Source organism: Oryctolagus cuniculus, chromosome 3 (assembly GCF_964237555.1).
Source record: "Oryctolagus cuniculus chromosome 3, mOryCun1.1, whole genome shotgun sequence".
NCBI classification, from domain to species: domain Eukaryota; kingdom Metazoa; phylum Chordata; class Mammalia; order Lagomorpha; family Leporidae; genus Oryctolagus; species Oryctolagus cuniculus.
The window spans coordinates 52,825,674-52,841,899 of NC_091434.1; the positions used below are offsets into that span (position 1 = coordinate 52,825,674).

Consider the following 16,226-nt stretch of genomic DNA (forward strand, 5'->3'; position numbering starts at 1 on the left):
GATACAGAGTGATCTAAGACACAATGGTGTCTGTTAAAATTGTTGCTGTGAAAATTTATTTTTTTCCAACTAACTTAGAATCTTACAAACTGAAATGGTAAATAAGCAATAAAAACCCCCAAAAGGATTGCACACACACCTCAGACAGAGAAGCAATGGATCTACATGTTCTGTGAGTTACAGGATCAGGCATTGACTTCAAGTTCCTACATTCTCTTGAGCATGAAAATACCCAAATTTGTCTGATTTATGTGGAAACAAAGTGATGAAAAGTTTTCATTAATGCCAAGTGCCATGCAAATATGAAATTGACGATCTTTGCAAAACACAATGTCAGTACAGCTGTGGCTTTTCAGATAGATTTCTTAAAACAACAAGAAAAAGATATTCTCTCAACAACTATAGGACAAAAATGGGTTTATGGCAAGGATATAAATTCTTGAGTACTTAGGACCAGTTGAACGAGCCCTGCAGAGGTACCATAATTGTGGCGTCACACTCTTATCAACTTGCTTCTCACTCTTACTCTTGCTTTCATTCTTTCCCTAGTTCTAGCTCAGAGGTTACAAATTCTCTTTCACTTCTCCTTTTCAACATTCCCTGTCAAGTACCTTTCTCCACATAGCCTTGTATACAATCATTATGGCCTCCAGCCTTTCTCGGCTTGACCTTTCAGTTCAGGCTCTGGCATGTCCTGTCCACTTTTTTCTATATTAGTTCACATTTCCAAGGAAGGAACTTGATTGGCTGAGCTTATCTACCTAACAGAGCCCATAGATTGGCCAAAACATTAGTCAGTGTCCATTGTAGTATCACTAACAGATCATTCCTCCACAATCAGCAGTATCAATGGTGGTTGAGCAATAGAGTGAGGTAATAAAGGGTTAAATTCATAACATGGCTTGAAATTCAGACCATGGGTGAGAAAAAGCATAGAGGAGGAACTAAGAGCCTGTGCTCTGAAGTCAGACTGCATGATCTGAATCGCAGCTGTGCAGATGGTACTCAACCTTTCTGGAGCTGTGAAATGATCACACAGAGGACCTACTGCATCAGCTGGGTATGAGAGATTAGTCTTTGTGTCACCTACTAATTATTTGACAAATATTATAAATACATAAGAGGAAAGATTATCCCTTCCATAGACAGATGTCAAAGGGAAGAGTGTGAACAGTTGAAGGCACAAAGAGAAACTGAGACAGAGAAAACAAGAAACTGGAAGATTTTCTAATCAAATGACTTCAGTTTGCAGTAAATGGTACCATCTTGCTAAATTCCTAGTGATTTTAGTCTGATAGGATCATAATTCCACTAAGTGAACCTTCATGATAGGGACCTACGTCAGAGCAAGGCTAAGTGACGTCTTTAAATATTTATATTTTCTGTAAAATACAGCAACACAGTAGTAATATAAACAAGCAGCGAGAGTCAGCATTTATGTAGGTTTGCCACATGTTGGAGAATATATATATATTTAATACTTATTTAATTAATACTTATTTAAATCCAAGAATATCTGCTTATCACCATTTTACAGAAAAAGAAACCAAGGCAGAGAGAATTTAAATAACTTGGCCAAAGTTGCAAAGATGGCAAACAGCCAAGGTTTGGTTCACAGGCTGAAATTCTGCAACTTACAGCACAATACATTGTTTCTCTGATGAGATTTTCTTCAGGTAGCCCTCAGATTTTTTCACCTAAATATACTAAGCAAATTCATCTGAAGAATAAAAAAAAAGTTCAGTGATTAACAACATTACAATAAATATGTAATTAAAAAAAAAACTCAGGAAGGAACGTGTTTTCAAGAAACTATTACAAAAAATTCTGAAAGTAACAGAAATAGATATTAAAAAATAATGATGTCTGAAATTTTAATGTAAGCTATTTCCTTTGTCTCTTTTCTCCTCTTGAAAAAAAAAAAGGGCTTTGGGAGAGTTTGGAGAAATTAGACAAAGTGGAGTCTGAGTTGGAGTGACCTCACAGGAAGCCCAGCTACTCCCAGCTGCCTGTGAGCTCTGACAGGAACTCGGACGCTCCCTCTTGGCCCAAATGACAGGACACACTTTGGGCTGGTTCATCGGCAAATTCTTACCTTGCCCCTTCGCTGTTAACAGGATCAGATTGCATCTCTTTCAGTCTCCTCCACTCCCACCTCTGTGACTCTTTAAAAGACGAAGTAGAGAAGATAAATCCACTCTCATCACCTGGAAGGGAAGACAAAACAGCCTCAACTCCGTTTTGAAAAAATCTTTCCAAGACCTTTCTTCAGAGATTTTACTCGTGAGTATTTGCAAACATACTGGCTGGTGCACGGGAAATAACTTTTACTCCTCTTTCTTTAGAGAAAAGCAGGCAAAGTCGAATCATTGTGTTATTTTTCTAAAATGAAAATCAGCCCTTCCCTGTGAACAAAGTAAACTCGCTTTGCGATGCAAAATTGTTTTCAGCATTTTGCACTTAACTTCTTAAATGCATGTGTGTGCAGTACATGTTTCTGCATTTAAGATCAAGAACATTTTTGTCAATAATTGGGGAGATGCAGCCTTTTTATAATTTTAACATTGTAGTAGAATTCTTTACTAATTGTTTCCGGTTAATTGAAATTTCTTGAAGTTTGGTTTACCTTAAAATTTTATTTAGTAACATACAAGGAGATTGTCAGCTTCTATGTAAAGAAACTTCTTTGCCTTTAGCTGGAGATTTTTAAAACGAAATATAAATAGGAAAACTATTTTAATCTTAGTATTTCATGCCAGCATTTACTAAATCTCTCTAAGGAAATATATTACAAGTCTCTAAAGACTAAAGCAAAGATTGTAAGATACTTAAATAAGAATACTTGTGATCAAGTCTGTATATTCTTCAGTTACATAAATTAAAACAATAGATTCCATACCCATATGATACACTGTCATATTCTTGCTGGTTCTGAAATGATTAAACTTTGCTTCTATAGTTAAGAAGAGTACATAATATAGTGATCGTCAACCACAAAACTATGAGACAACAATTATTTATTTATGGAAAAATCTCATTTGTATAAGGAACTATGAAAAAATGAGAGCTAAGACCAGTACCATGAGGGAGAAAAGAACAGATAAGCCACAGCCACACTGTGACTCAGAGCTCTGGAAATTAGTCACAAAATGACTTTGTATAATAGGAGATAACATAAACGTAGAGGCAGAACCCAAGCAGGAAGCATACAGCTGAGAAGATCGCATTTTCTGTGTAAACGCATAACGTTTATATCAGAGGGTCAAAGTTAAAAAAAATGAGATATTTCAAAAGTTTTGAACCTAAGGTAATCTTTTATAAAACACTATAAGGAGTCCTTTAAATTCATCATTCTACTGCATGATTATTTCAGGGCATATCTTCATATCTTAACTACCCGTTAAACTAATGGATAAAGTCCTCTGAAAACTTATTTGAGTAGAAAATAGTTCAATAAAATGTTGTGAAATTTTAACAGGGATCAGCAGAAACTGAAAATATTAATGGAAATAGAAATAACTAACATAACAAAGTAAAACCTTAAAGCCAAAGTAAAATTTTAAAATACCTACATTTATCAATGCAAGTAGTTTCTAATGAAACCAAATTTGTCTTATTCAGGTGGCCATAGAATCTTGTTGACATCTTTACTGATGTGTATATATTTCTATTTGGTTTGTCTCTCTATTATGTATGTTATTACAATTTTTGGTTTCAGTTTATTTTCCTTTAAGGTACATTCTGATATCTTTACACATTTGTGTTATTTCCAACGACTACTTCTAAACTCTTCTTGGAAATGTGGCTCTCATTCAAATAGATTAGGTCATCAACTTGCACTAGATGATCTGAATGTCCATGAATCTGTGTTTCATTTTGATTGTGCAACTATTTTGACTAGAATTTTATATTATAAGCATTCGTGTTAGATTTTAAAATGATAATATGTGAAATGGAAAAATGTTTTGTAATAAACTACTGTTTTTATAACTTACTTGTTCCTTAAGAATTAATGTCCTGATTTTGGTTACCTACATTATTCAAATGCAGAAGTCTATGAGACAGAATGACAAACTATTAAATGTACCAGGACAGGCTCAAAGAGCTCAATTTATTTCCAGAACACCCAGCAATCTAACCAATTGTTAAATGTATTATAGCTTCTTTAGGAAAGGCTGGCTCGTTAACTTCAGTGTCACAAGTTGTTTTTTTGTTTTTTGGTTTTTTTTTGAATTCATATTTTCTTTTTTTTAAACTTCTATTTAGTAAATATAAATTTCCAAAGTACAGTTTATGGATTACAATGGCTTCCACCCCCCATAACTTCCCTCCCACCCACAACCCTCCCATCTCCTGCTCCCTCTCCCATTCCATTCACATCAAGATTCGTTTTCAATTATCTTTATATACAGAAGATTGATTTAGTATATATTAAGTAAAGATTTCATCAGTTTGCACCCACACAGAAACACAGAGTGTAAAATACTGTTTCAGTACTAGTTATAGCATTACTTCACATTGAACAACTCATTAAGGACAGAGATTCTACATGAGGAGTAAGTACACAGTGACTCCTGTTGTTGACTTAACAATTTGACACTCTTGTTTATGGTGTCAATAATCACCCTAGGCTCTAGTCATGAGTTGCCAAGATAAATTTCAACTGCTATTTTTACCTGATAGCAGAAAAAATACAAAATTCACATACATGTCCAAAAATAAAAATAAAAAAGGCAGAGACAAAAGGTGAAGAGAAGTACTCAGAATGGAACTTTCCCCCAAAATCTCAACTATTAGGATAGATTACATAAGTTGAATGATAATAAAGATTAAAATAAGTTAATCTTCCTACCAACTTACTCAGTTACATAGATGTGATCTATTAATTTTACTACAATTTCATTCATCCATTACCAGTAAAGAGTTTCTCTAACCAACCACTTTTTTTCTGTTCATCATCTACAGCATTTAACTCATTTGGGAAATTCAACTTGGGGCATTGGCTCTTCAAAACACAAAATATATTTTTAAATGCAGAAGTATCACAGTTAGATTCTGCCATCTTTTATAGCAATATAAAAATACCACATAATTCTTTCTAATTGTTGCCACGCACATTGGGAGAAATTTGATTTCAACAGCTTGAATGTCTATGGAAGTCCTTGTTTCTGAATATCAAGTGTCACTGAAAGAAGGAAAAGGTGAACATTTTTCTAATGATTTCTTTTCATCCTAGCCATCATTCTTGTCTTTCTGGGATCAGCAATGACTGCTTTCTTGTTACTGTGTATCAACTCCATGGGTATGAGTTTCCACTGTCCTACACTCCTGTCTACACTTTTCCAGTTGCTACATAGCACCAGAGCCTCATTCAGCTGTCTAATGGCTGAGGGCAATTAATCATCTTTACCGTCTTTGAAAAATCAATAATTAACAGGGAACACTGGGTTCATCTCAAATCCAGTGTTTTCAGCTCTGTTCAGGCTTCCCTTAGGGATCCTATGTTCTCTCTTGCTTGTAAAAAATTTAAAAACAAACAATAGAGTACCATGAACAATAATAGAAGTCCCAGTGCTGCAACACTTATCCCAGTTATTCCATCTAGTAGACAACACATCTCTGGAGAGACATATTATTGCAAGAAATTCTTCAATTATACAGTGACTGAACAAATGTTATATGTTATCTAGTTGCAGCATAAGTTATTTCAACATCAGGAATGTAAAAATAGCCATCAATAGGAAACTGATAAAAAAGCAAATAGTGTATTTATTACTAAGCATATCGTGCCACCATTTCTATCCAATCCCTAAATATTATGCTAATTAATCTGTAAGAATCATCTCACTCCTCACTCAAGAATTAAACACAGAGTAAAGCTCAGAGAATGGATGAGTCTCCCGAATAATAGCAATGCTTTTGGTAAATGATGAATACTTGCTTAATACAGAGTTGCTTTTTGGGATGGTGAAAATTTTTGGAAATAGATTGTTATGATGGATGCATAGCATTATGAATGTAACTATGGCCATGAAGTTGTACATTTTAAACTAACTAAAATGATAAACTTCATGGTATATCTATTATAATTTAATTACATTAGAACCACAGTACATACTTTGCATGGTTTGAATGATTTCTAATTTATTGAATCATGCTTTATGGCCCTGAATATACTCTAAACTGGTGAATGCCCTGCCTTGAAAAGTCTGTGGGTTATACTACTGTAAAAATGTAATATTTTATAAAGGTCAATTAGATCAAGCTCATCCAGATCAAATCTTAGTATCTTCAGTAAGTGTTTTTGCATAGTTTTTCTATATAATAGTGGGGGTTGGTTATTAAAATCTGTGTTTGACTATTTCACTTTCCAATCTTGCAGTGTTTATAGTAATCCTTTTTCTGATATTTGATATGTTCAGGTTTAGTCACCACCTTGCTATCCTTGTTGTTTTGGTTCTGATGTTTCATATTTTACATTTCTTAGATTTTCTTTTGGACTGAGTATTACATGCAATATCATTGCATCTCCTGTAATGGTCTATTTGCTGGAATTCTGTAGTTTATTTCAGTGGTTGCTTTTGGGTTTAGAATATGCATCTGTGATTTAACATAGTCTACTTTCAAGTGGTATTTCTCTTCTAGCTGATGAAGTTTGAAACAACATACTGCCATTTTATCTTCCTGGAGTGTGATGAATTTTGTTTTATATACATTTTTCTTTATTTTAAAATATTTATTCATTTATTTTGAAAGTTAGAGTTTCAGGGAGAGTGGGAGAGACAAAGGGAAAGATATCTTCCATCCACTGGTTTACCCCTCAGATGGCTGCTACAGCCAGCATTGGGCTAGGCTAAAGCCAGGAGCCAAGAGTTTCAGCCAGGTCTCCCACATGAGGGGCAGGAATACAAACATTTGTGCCATCTTTGGCTGCTTTTCCTGGGCCATTATCAGGGAGCTGAATTGGAAGTGGAGCAGCCAGGACATGAACTGGTGCTCATGTGGGATGCCAACATTAAACATGGCAGCTTTACCCACTATACCAAAACACTGACTCCTGTTTTAACGTATATTACAGTCAATATAGTATGGTGTTAGTGTATTGGATATAAATAGTTGGAAATCCTTTTAAATAAAATTTTTATTTAGAATACATTTAAATTTAAAGATATTTGTGAAGATAATTGAGAATAGTTCAAAAATTTCAAAAAAAATTAAAAGATATTTACTTGTTTTTTACAAAAATTTGAAGTCCATGCATAGATTGTTTTCATAATATACATTTTTCATGATCTTTTAAAAGCATCTCATAGAAAGTTCCCACAGATCTCAGATCTAGATAACCGTGTTATTAATGACATATATTACTAATGCGGTGCATTGATTATAGTCGATGAACTAATTATCTTTTTAAGAGAAATAACTTTTTAAAAAGTTTTTTCTATTCATCATGTAGTTTGCCATCTGGCATCTTCATTTTTTATAGAGATCCACACTTCCATCTGGTATCATTTTCATCTTCATGGTATTTTCTCTTTTCTCCAGGAGCCTATTTGCATGTCCACTGATTAGGATGCTGAAAGTTACTCCACAGTTGACAAATGCTCCTTTCGTGGTTTTCTGTACCTTGTTTTTCATTTTTCTATGTTTAAATTTGCATAGTTTCTGCCATTATGTCTTCAAGTTTATTAATCTTTTCTTTTGCAATCCCTTAATCTATTTTTAATCCCATGTGTTTTTAATTCCAATATTGATATTGTGATCTCTAGAAACTTAATCTCATCATACCTGATATTGTGGATTTTACTTTCCTAGAAGCTGAATGTATGATATTTCTATAAATATTATCGAGCTGTATTCTGAAATATATTTAAATTTTGGAAACCGTTTGATATTTTGTTGTTTTCCTGTTACACTTTATTAGGCAGGATCAAGTAATGTTTATTCTATGGTTAATTTGTCCCCACTACTGAGGAAGCAACTTCCTGAATGCCATATTGAAGCTGTATGAATTGAGAGTTTTGAAACTTGGGGACAGGAAATATTCCTAGTTTTATGTATACTCCAAATGTTTCCCCTTAACCCTTTTAGGTGGTATCACACCAAGATTTGGGTACTTTTCTCTCAGTATTCACTGAAAAATTTGAGGTCTTCCTGAGGATTCCTGGATTTCATTTTCTGTATAGCTTTATTATCTCTGACACGCTTCTCTGCCTATGCCAGCTCTCTCAGCCTTCCCAGGTTCCTCGCTTTTGCTGCTAAAGTCAGGGAGACCACAGTTCCTCCTCCCTGCCTGTTAGTGGAAATTATCTTCGTCAATATACTAGAGCAGACATGGGAGTGGAAGACTGAACTTTTGTTTCCCATCTTTATGAAATCACTGCCCTACACTGACCAGTGATATTTGAATGAATAAATAAATACAGTCCCTGTCAACTCATTGTGGCTGCAAGTAGAAAGACTATTTTTTAAAATTACATTTTAATGCTATATTAAAATATAAAACATGAGCACAAATAAGAAGAGAAATTCTAGGGCCCTAGAACATACAATTTATCGGTTCCCCTAGATAAGATAAGCCAGGAACTATATTAGATGAGTATATCCAGGGACATGTTTATACAATGGGGCACTTAAACTTATTGTTTGTACAAACTAATTATTTCATCTCAGATAAGCAGTCTAATTGTTCATTATGGTATTTCTGATAACAATATTTGTTTCAAAAACTAATATCTTGTTCTCAAACTGTGTGTGTGTGTGTGTGTGCAAATTGTTGAAATCTTTACTTAGTATAGGGTTGGTTTTCTGTGTACAAAGTTAATTGAAAATGAATCTTGGCCGGCGCCGTGGCTCAATAGGCTAATCCTCCACCTTGCGGCGCCGGCACACCGGGTTCTAGTCCCGGTCAGGGCGCCGGATTCTGTCCCGGTTGCCCCTCTTCCAGGCCAGCTCTCTGCTGTGGCCCGGGAGTGCAGTGGAGGATGGCCCAAGTGCCTGGGCCCTGCACCCCATGGGAGACCAGGAGAAGCACTTGGCCCCTGCCTTCAGATCAGCGCGATGTGCCGGCCGCAGCACGCCAGCCGCAGCGCAATGGCCGCTGTGGCCATTGGAGGGTGAACCAATGCAAAAGGAAGACCTTTCTCTCTGATTCTCTCTCTCACTGTCCACTCTACCTGTAAAAAAAAAAAAAAGAAAAAAAAAAAAAAAAGAAAATGACTCTTAATGGAGAATAGGACTGGGAATGGGGAGGAGGTGGAGGGGTGGGAGGGTGGGTATGGTGGGAAGAATCACTATTTTCCTAAAGTTATGAAACTTTTATTCATTAAATAAAAGATTTCTTTGGGAAAAAAAAATAAATTAGTGAAGAGTCAAATAAATGAAAATATATCCTGTGTTAAAAAAAAAGCTAGTATCTCAGTCTCTTCTATTTTGGATGACAAATGAGCTACACATGATTAAAAATAATCAAGTAGTCACCTGTTCAGTAGTCATTTCCAAAACAGTGAGTATTCAGTCATCAGGCACCTATAGAGATTTATTAGGAACAACAGATTGCTTTCCCTGATGGTTTCCTATGAAAATTTTTCATAATTTTCTTTGCATTTTTTCTTCTTGGCTGTTTCCTTACATAGAAACCTAGAGAAGTAAATACATAATAAAACCTTCTGTTTTGTGAAAGGTGACGGCTGCTCATTTTTTTAACAAACTGAGACCAACAGATCATCTCAAATGACAAATATTTTACACATAATTTATTTATGTATAATTTATTTATTTATAATTTATTTTAGCATTGGAATTTAATTTTACAATTATATGCAATGTGCGTATTATTCACATTCATCTATATTGCACTTGAGTCTTAATCTCATTTGGCTAAAAAAAAAAAAAGTCAGTCAATGAGAAAAGAAAACAAGGATATAACAAAGGAAGGCTTCCACATTCTGGTGCTAATATGGATTATCCAAAATTTTGAGATAAGCAATCCGTCCTAGAAAGATCCAGACCTTCCTTTCAGTACCCATAATTTTATTGTCGTTCCAGACTTCCCAGAATTAATGTCTTTTTGGTATATTTTCTTCTTCAGGAATTATTGAAGAATATGCCAACTGAGGAAAGATGTTTAATCAGGAGGAATTTAGATTAGCTTCAATTCACATAGCAAAAGAAATCTTTTTCCCCATATGTGGTGAGCTCTGAAACTCTTTTAAAGCTTTTTTAAGTTGGCAATCATCAGGAGAAGCCCTTAAAATAGTAAAAAGTTCCTGAGGCACTAATCTTTGTCATAGCCCTGTTGGGTCCCAACTATTTCATAGGTTTGCACAGAAAGCAATTTGAGGCACATTAGAGTGAGAATAAAAGGGTTTATTTGAATCAACGTGAGGATGGCTATCCAGAAATGTATACTCTGATGCCCAGAATAGGTGCTTTAAAGTGGCATCAAAGTAGTTTGAATACATACACCAGCAGCAGGGTGGGTGTAGGGAGTGTGCAGAAGAGGATGCCACAAATTGGTTGTTAACGGTACATTTGTTAAATAAGAATACCATGTGTGTTTTATTGAGTATGGCTTACTTCATGATGTGAATTCTGGGAGAAAGAGCAATAGGCAGGACCATGGGTTTTCCTTGAATTATTTAAGGAAAAATATGCTTTCCTTGCATTATTTTCATCCCAATATTGTCAGCTAGTCAACAAAGAAGAACAAATACTGTACAGCCTTTCTTGACCAAGGTCACATATCTCATTTTCCCCTGGGCTACTGACTTTTCCTGAGTCTCAGTCTTATCTGGTTCTAAATTCCTTTCTCAGATATTATCACTTCCTTCTTCAGAAACCAGAGAGCAATAAGTAACCGCTGGAGGCACTGTTATCCTCATAGGTAAAAGGGTAAAAGTCATGAGTGGCTGCTGGTCCACGGATGGTCCTCAAGAATGTATGTGAGAAACATATCTGTACTTCTGGATTAGCAATTCAGATCTTCAGATCTCCCCAGAAACTTACATAGCAGCATAAAAGATGCATCTGGGGTGTGCTTAAGTATCAAAGGAAAAAAGTACAATAATTGGGTCACAAGGAGTATCAAGCAATTTTCTTCTTGAAGAAAACAAGACAAATATTCCAAAAGCGGACCAATTGAATGGGATGGCAGTGGGGGATAAGATATTCTATGAATAAACATTTTCATGAGAAGAAACCATCATTTTGTAAAACAATATACTTTTCAGTTCTATCAAGAAATTTAAATAAAAAGATTCAAATTTTAACATATTAATATATTAGCAGTAACTAAACAGTTTTTTGTACATTAGATCTTTTGTAGGACACAAAAGTCTACAACGTGATAAATTTAAAACATTTGCAAGTCAATCTAACTATTAAGATGTGTAGTAGCTTATAAAAATATCAAATCTCTGGTCTACATTCCCACAACCAATAATGAAAGGACATAGAATGTTGAAGAAGAAAACATTATTTGATCTCTGATTACGTGGTTGTGTGTCAGATAGAATTTGGTTGGGGAAAAAAAAAAAAAGAATGACAACATAGACTAACCAGTCTGTATAAAAGTGCAGAACAGTGAACACTCAGTGGGAGGAGAAAAGGGGAAAAGAGAACTGCTTTTGGGTGCTGTGGATACAAGGAAGTGGCACTGATTACGGGATCCAGGGCTCTCACTCTTTCGTGGGTTGATGTCTCACTGCTTCTTGGAAGAGGCTCACAACCCACTTATTAATGGCTCCAGGAGGAACAGGACTCGAAGGCCTCATGTTCCTGCTGCTTCACAGCAGTGATTCAGAGAAACTGAACCCAGGGTGTCATCCAAACAGATGGACGGAGTCACCAACAGCTGTGGTTCCAGCCTTGAACCAAGTCTGATCTCAGGGACTTGTTTTCCTTTCCATTACTTGCACTAATAGGAACTCAGGTCTACACAGTTAAAAGCATTTGATGTCTTTATTCTTGAAGGAAACTCCTCTGTTTTATGAAACCATACATCACAGAAAAAAAAAAAAAAACCAGTCTTTTTTTTTCAAGCAGTGAAACTGTCCCAATGTGAAATACAGATAAGCCTTGGGTTTGACTCATTAGCTGACATTAGGAAATGTCATATTAAGTAATTCTCCAGAAAATCATAACTTCCTGTAACAGGAGCCAAATCTAAAAGAAGTTTCCCACTAGATTAGCAAATGCTTTAGTAAACAAGATTATAGGCAGCATAGTGCAATCAAAGAGGGAGAGGGAGTTTATATCTTAATATTTTTAAATCACTATTTTTATACTAATCTCTTTAAGTACAAAATATTTTGCTTCATGTCTTCCATATTTTCTTTCACCTTTCATCCATGTTTTCTTTTAATTTTTTAAAAAATATTTATGTATTTATTTTAAAGTCAGAGTTCCATGGAGAGTGGGATCTTCCATCCGCTGATTCACCCCCAGACGGCCGCAGCCACCAGCACGGGGCCAGGCTGAAGCCAGTGGGAGAAGCTTATTCCAGACCTCCCACATGGGTGGCTTGGGCCCAGACACTTTTTCTGGGCCTTACCCAGGCCATTGACAGGGAGGTGGATCAGAAATGGAGCAGCCAGGACAGGAACCAGCACCCTTAAGCAATGCCAGCATCGCAGGTAGAAGCTTATTTGCTATGCCACGATGCCTGCCCCACATCTATGTATATTCTGAAAATACAATGTGAGAATACATCTAGCTATAACTCAGTTTACATTTGGCTGCAGGTAAAGCGGGGAAAGCAGCATAACTAGCTTAAATAATGAGATCACACGGGGCCGGCACTGTGCTATAGCTGGTAAAGCTGCCACCTGCAAGGTTGCCATCCCATAGTAGGTGCCTGTTCCAGTCCTGGCTGCTCTACTACCGATTCAGCTCCCTGCTAATGCACCTGGGAAAATAGCAGAAGATGGCCCAAGTGCTTGGGCTCCTGCACCCATGCGGGACATCCAGAGGAAGCTCCTGGCTCCTGGCTCCTGGCTCCTGGCTTGAGTCTGGCCCAGCCCTGGCAGTTGCTATCTCTCTGTGTCTCTTTGTCTCCCTCTCTCTGTTACTTTGCCTTTCAAATAAATTAAATTAAATTAAATTAAAATAACGAGGTTACTTATTAGATCACATCATATATGTGTAAAGTAGGATGCCTTGAGACTGGTAATTGGAGGCTCTGGGTTCCTTCAATTTTCTTGTTGCCATCATTTACAGTACATTAATTTTATCTCAGGGTAGTCCTCATGGTTACCAGATGGCTGCTTCAGCCTCAGGCATCACATGCAGATGTCACAAGTAAAAGGGACTCTCATGATTCTTCCTTGTAACTGTGTTTAGAGCAAAGATCATTTTCAAAAGAAAAGTGTCTCAGCCTTGGAAGATAGCATACTTTCGTTCTTGTCTTGTTGAGCAAAGGTTTATCATGTAGAAATATCTAAAACAACTATTGTAAGGGAAGTTATGTCATCCTGATTCATGTAGACTAATAAAGATTTATTACTGAGATTTGGATTTATGAATGAGTTAAGGAGTCAGCAAACTATGCCAAGAGTCAGAAAATGGTTGTTTCATAAACAAACAAGCAAGATGACCAAAACAACATTGTAAAAAGTTGAAGAAGATGACAAAATGCATCTGACCTAATGTACAAGTGTTTGCTATCTTCTCCATGAACACTTGTTTTGTGTAGATTTAAAATGCACATATATTTTTGTTTACAGTTTTTAAAGTCTACATTGCTCTGATTATTCCTCAAGTAACCTTCCAGTCACCACTAGTACCAGTTTAACTTTATGTAACATAACATCTGAAATATGGATGTGTCATCATACCAAATAATTGTTACAATGCTGGAGACCCACATTTGTTAAAAATTTTGTTATTTTATCTGTGAAAAGAAACATAAATGTACAGCTAGTTATTTTCACATTTTTTAAATTCTCAAATATTGTATTACTCATGTATCGTTTTATTTTAGATTTCTTTGTTTATTTGAAAGGCAGAGGCAGGGACAGCTGTATCTTCCATCCGGGGGCTCACTCCCCAGACAGGGGAGCCAAGAGCTTCCTCCAGGTCTTCCACGCGGGCACAGGGGCTCAAGGACTTGCGCCATCTTCTAGTGCTTTCCCAGGCACAACAGAGAGCCTCCTGGGAAGTGGAGATTTCTCATATGGGATGACTGCCCATATGCCCATATGGGATGCCAGTGCTGCAGGCGGTGGCTTTACCTGCTGTGTCACACAGCCCTGGCCCCTCTACCTTTTTATTTACGTGGCTACTTTCAAAAGTTTGGGGTGAGACCCCTCGGAATAACAAAACAATGGGCAGAGGTAACCCCCTCACCCCAAGAAGTGAGGTTTTTAAAGAGACAGGCTACCTGAAGAAAAGGAAGCACAAAAGGGCAGACTGCAGACTCTGGCCAAATGGCTGCTGGGCCTTGCAAGGGGCACAAGGGGAGGTGCGGGCGTGGCGGGACCGGCTCCAGGCTCCCGGGCACGGGAGGGAGACCCAAACCGGAAGCCACCGGGCTTCTTTGGGCTCCTCCTCCTCCTTTGCCTTTTTCTGCTTCCGCTGCAGGATCCAGATCCAAGTCGCAATGCTTGCGAGAGGCAGCAGAAAGCCGAGGGCCGCGCGCTTTCCCTTGATAACCAAGTGGCTCTGCTTCCTCCCAGGCTTCTGGGGCCCGACCTCCGGGGGCTGCCTGCCGCGGGGCAGGCAAAGCAGAGGCTAGATGCCTCCATTGCGTCCCCTCGTTAGGCCCCCTCCAATACATTTTTGAACGAAGAATGTAGCCATGCATAAAAAAGTTATTGGCTGATGGCTGATTAAGTAATAAAGCATTTCTATACTTTTTCTTACTACAGCTTCTCAGGTTTCCTCCCACTTTGCTGGCCATTGCCTCTCAGTCTTTTTCACATTTTGTTCTTTAGAAGTGACTTCCGGAATGCTCCTGCATAATCCGCATGCTCACCTCACAGAGGCACTATGTGGTTCACTCATACACACACACACACACACACACACACACACTTCGGGAAGCTCTTATCGGAGTACTTCCTCCTTATCAAGTATGATAGAAGTACTTGTTAAATAAGTAAATCTTTTTAGAAAAGCAGAATGACAAAGACAGAGAAACAAAGGGAGAGGGAGAGCAGGAGGAGGAAGGGGTTAAAGTAGAGAGAGAGAAACAGAGAGATCCAGAGAGATCGTCCACCCATTGGTGCCCTCCCCAAATGTCCCCAACAGCCAGGTCTGAACCAGGCTGAAGCCAAGAGCCAGGAACTCTATCAAGGTTTCCCACTTGGATGGCTGGGAACCAAGGACTTGGGCCACCTTCCACTGCCTTCCCAATTGCATTAGTGTGAGGCTGGATCCGAAGCTGGACAATCAGCATTCTAACCAGTGCTTTGATGTGGGATGTCAGCAGCACCAGCGGCCTCCTAACCTGCTGTGCCGCAACACTGGCCCAAATAGATAAATCCTATCTACCCCACAGAACAGTGATGATTTATTTACAGATTCTTACATTGTTATCTTCAGTTGCCATCGCTGTGCTGGACCCCATGTCCTCCCATTTCATGGCTCCACTGGAAATTTCACAAATGTTTTCAATACTCAGCACTCCTCACCTGAATTCATGACCTTTCTAAGCCCTCTCTCCTAGGCTCCTCACCTCAATGTTTAGAACAGTACATGGATCCCTTGGCCTAAGTCCGAAGCTGTACCTGTCTTTGATCCCTTTTTCCCTAACCTATCATCATGTAACCAAAATTCTCTTCAATGTACTGTTTAATTGACTCACAAATCAGGCCACTCTAGAGAGATAGGAATCACCTAGAACTTATAGATTTATTATAGTTCTAGAAATCATTTCAAAAGAGGAATATACTACAGAGATTTTTGAATGAAAATTATTTATAAGCAAATGCTTACAAAATACATGGAGAAAATAATGTGTGAATACAGGTATTCTGTTATTGACAGTTTGAAACAAAGAAACTGAGCATTATGAGGTACTTGTAAAGCATAGCACATTTTCATTATTTGTGGTAGGGCACAAGTCAATCAGATGCAGTAAACCTCTCACATCCGGAATCCCTTGGTAGACTGTCGAGTATCTTAGTGGTCCTCCAGTCACGAGTGAGGCCAGACACTAAAATGTAAAGCACTGAGATCATTGCCAAATAGCCACTCTTGTGAACACTCATTAACTTGGCCTTCTG

At 37.5% G+C, this 16,226-nt stretch overlaps 1 protein-coding gene across 2 annotated transcripts in view; it reads left to right on the top strand.

The window, feature by feature from the left end:
- The first annotated feature begins 1,959 nt into the window (after window positions 1-1,959).
- The window catches only part of TFPI (tissue factor pathway inhibitor), a 65,153-nt gene continuing 50,886 nt past the window's right edge, over window positions 1,960-16,226 (top strand). Inside the window, exon 1 of one of the 2 annotated variants that reach the window (XM_008258418.4) lies at window positions 1,960-2,283. The gene's annotated coding sequence lies outside the window, so the exon portion shown is untranslated. 2 annotated transcript variants of the gene reach the window in all.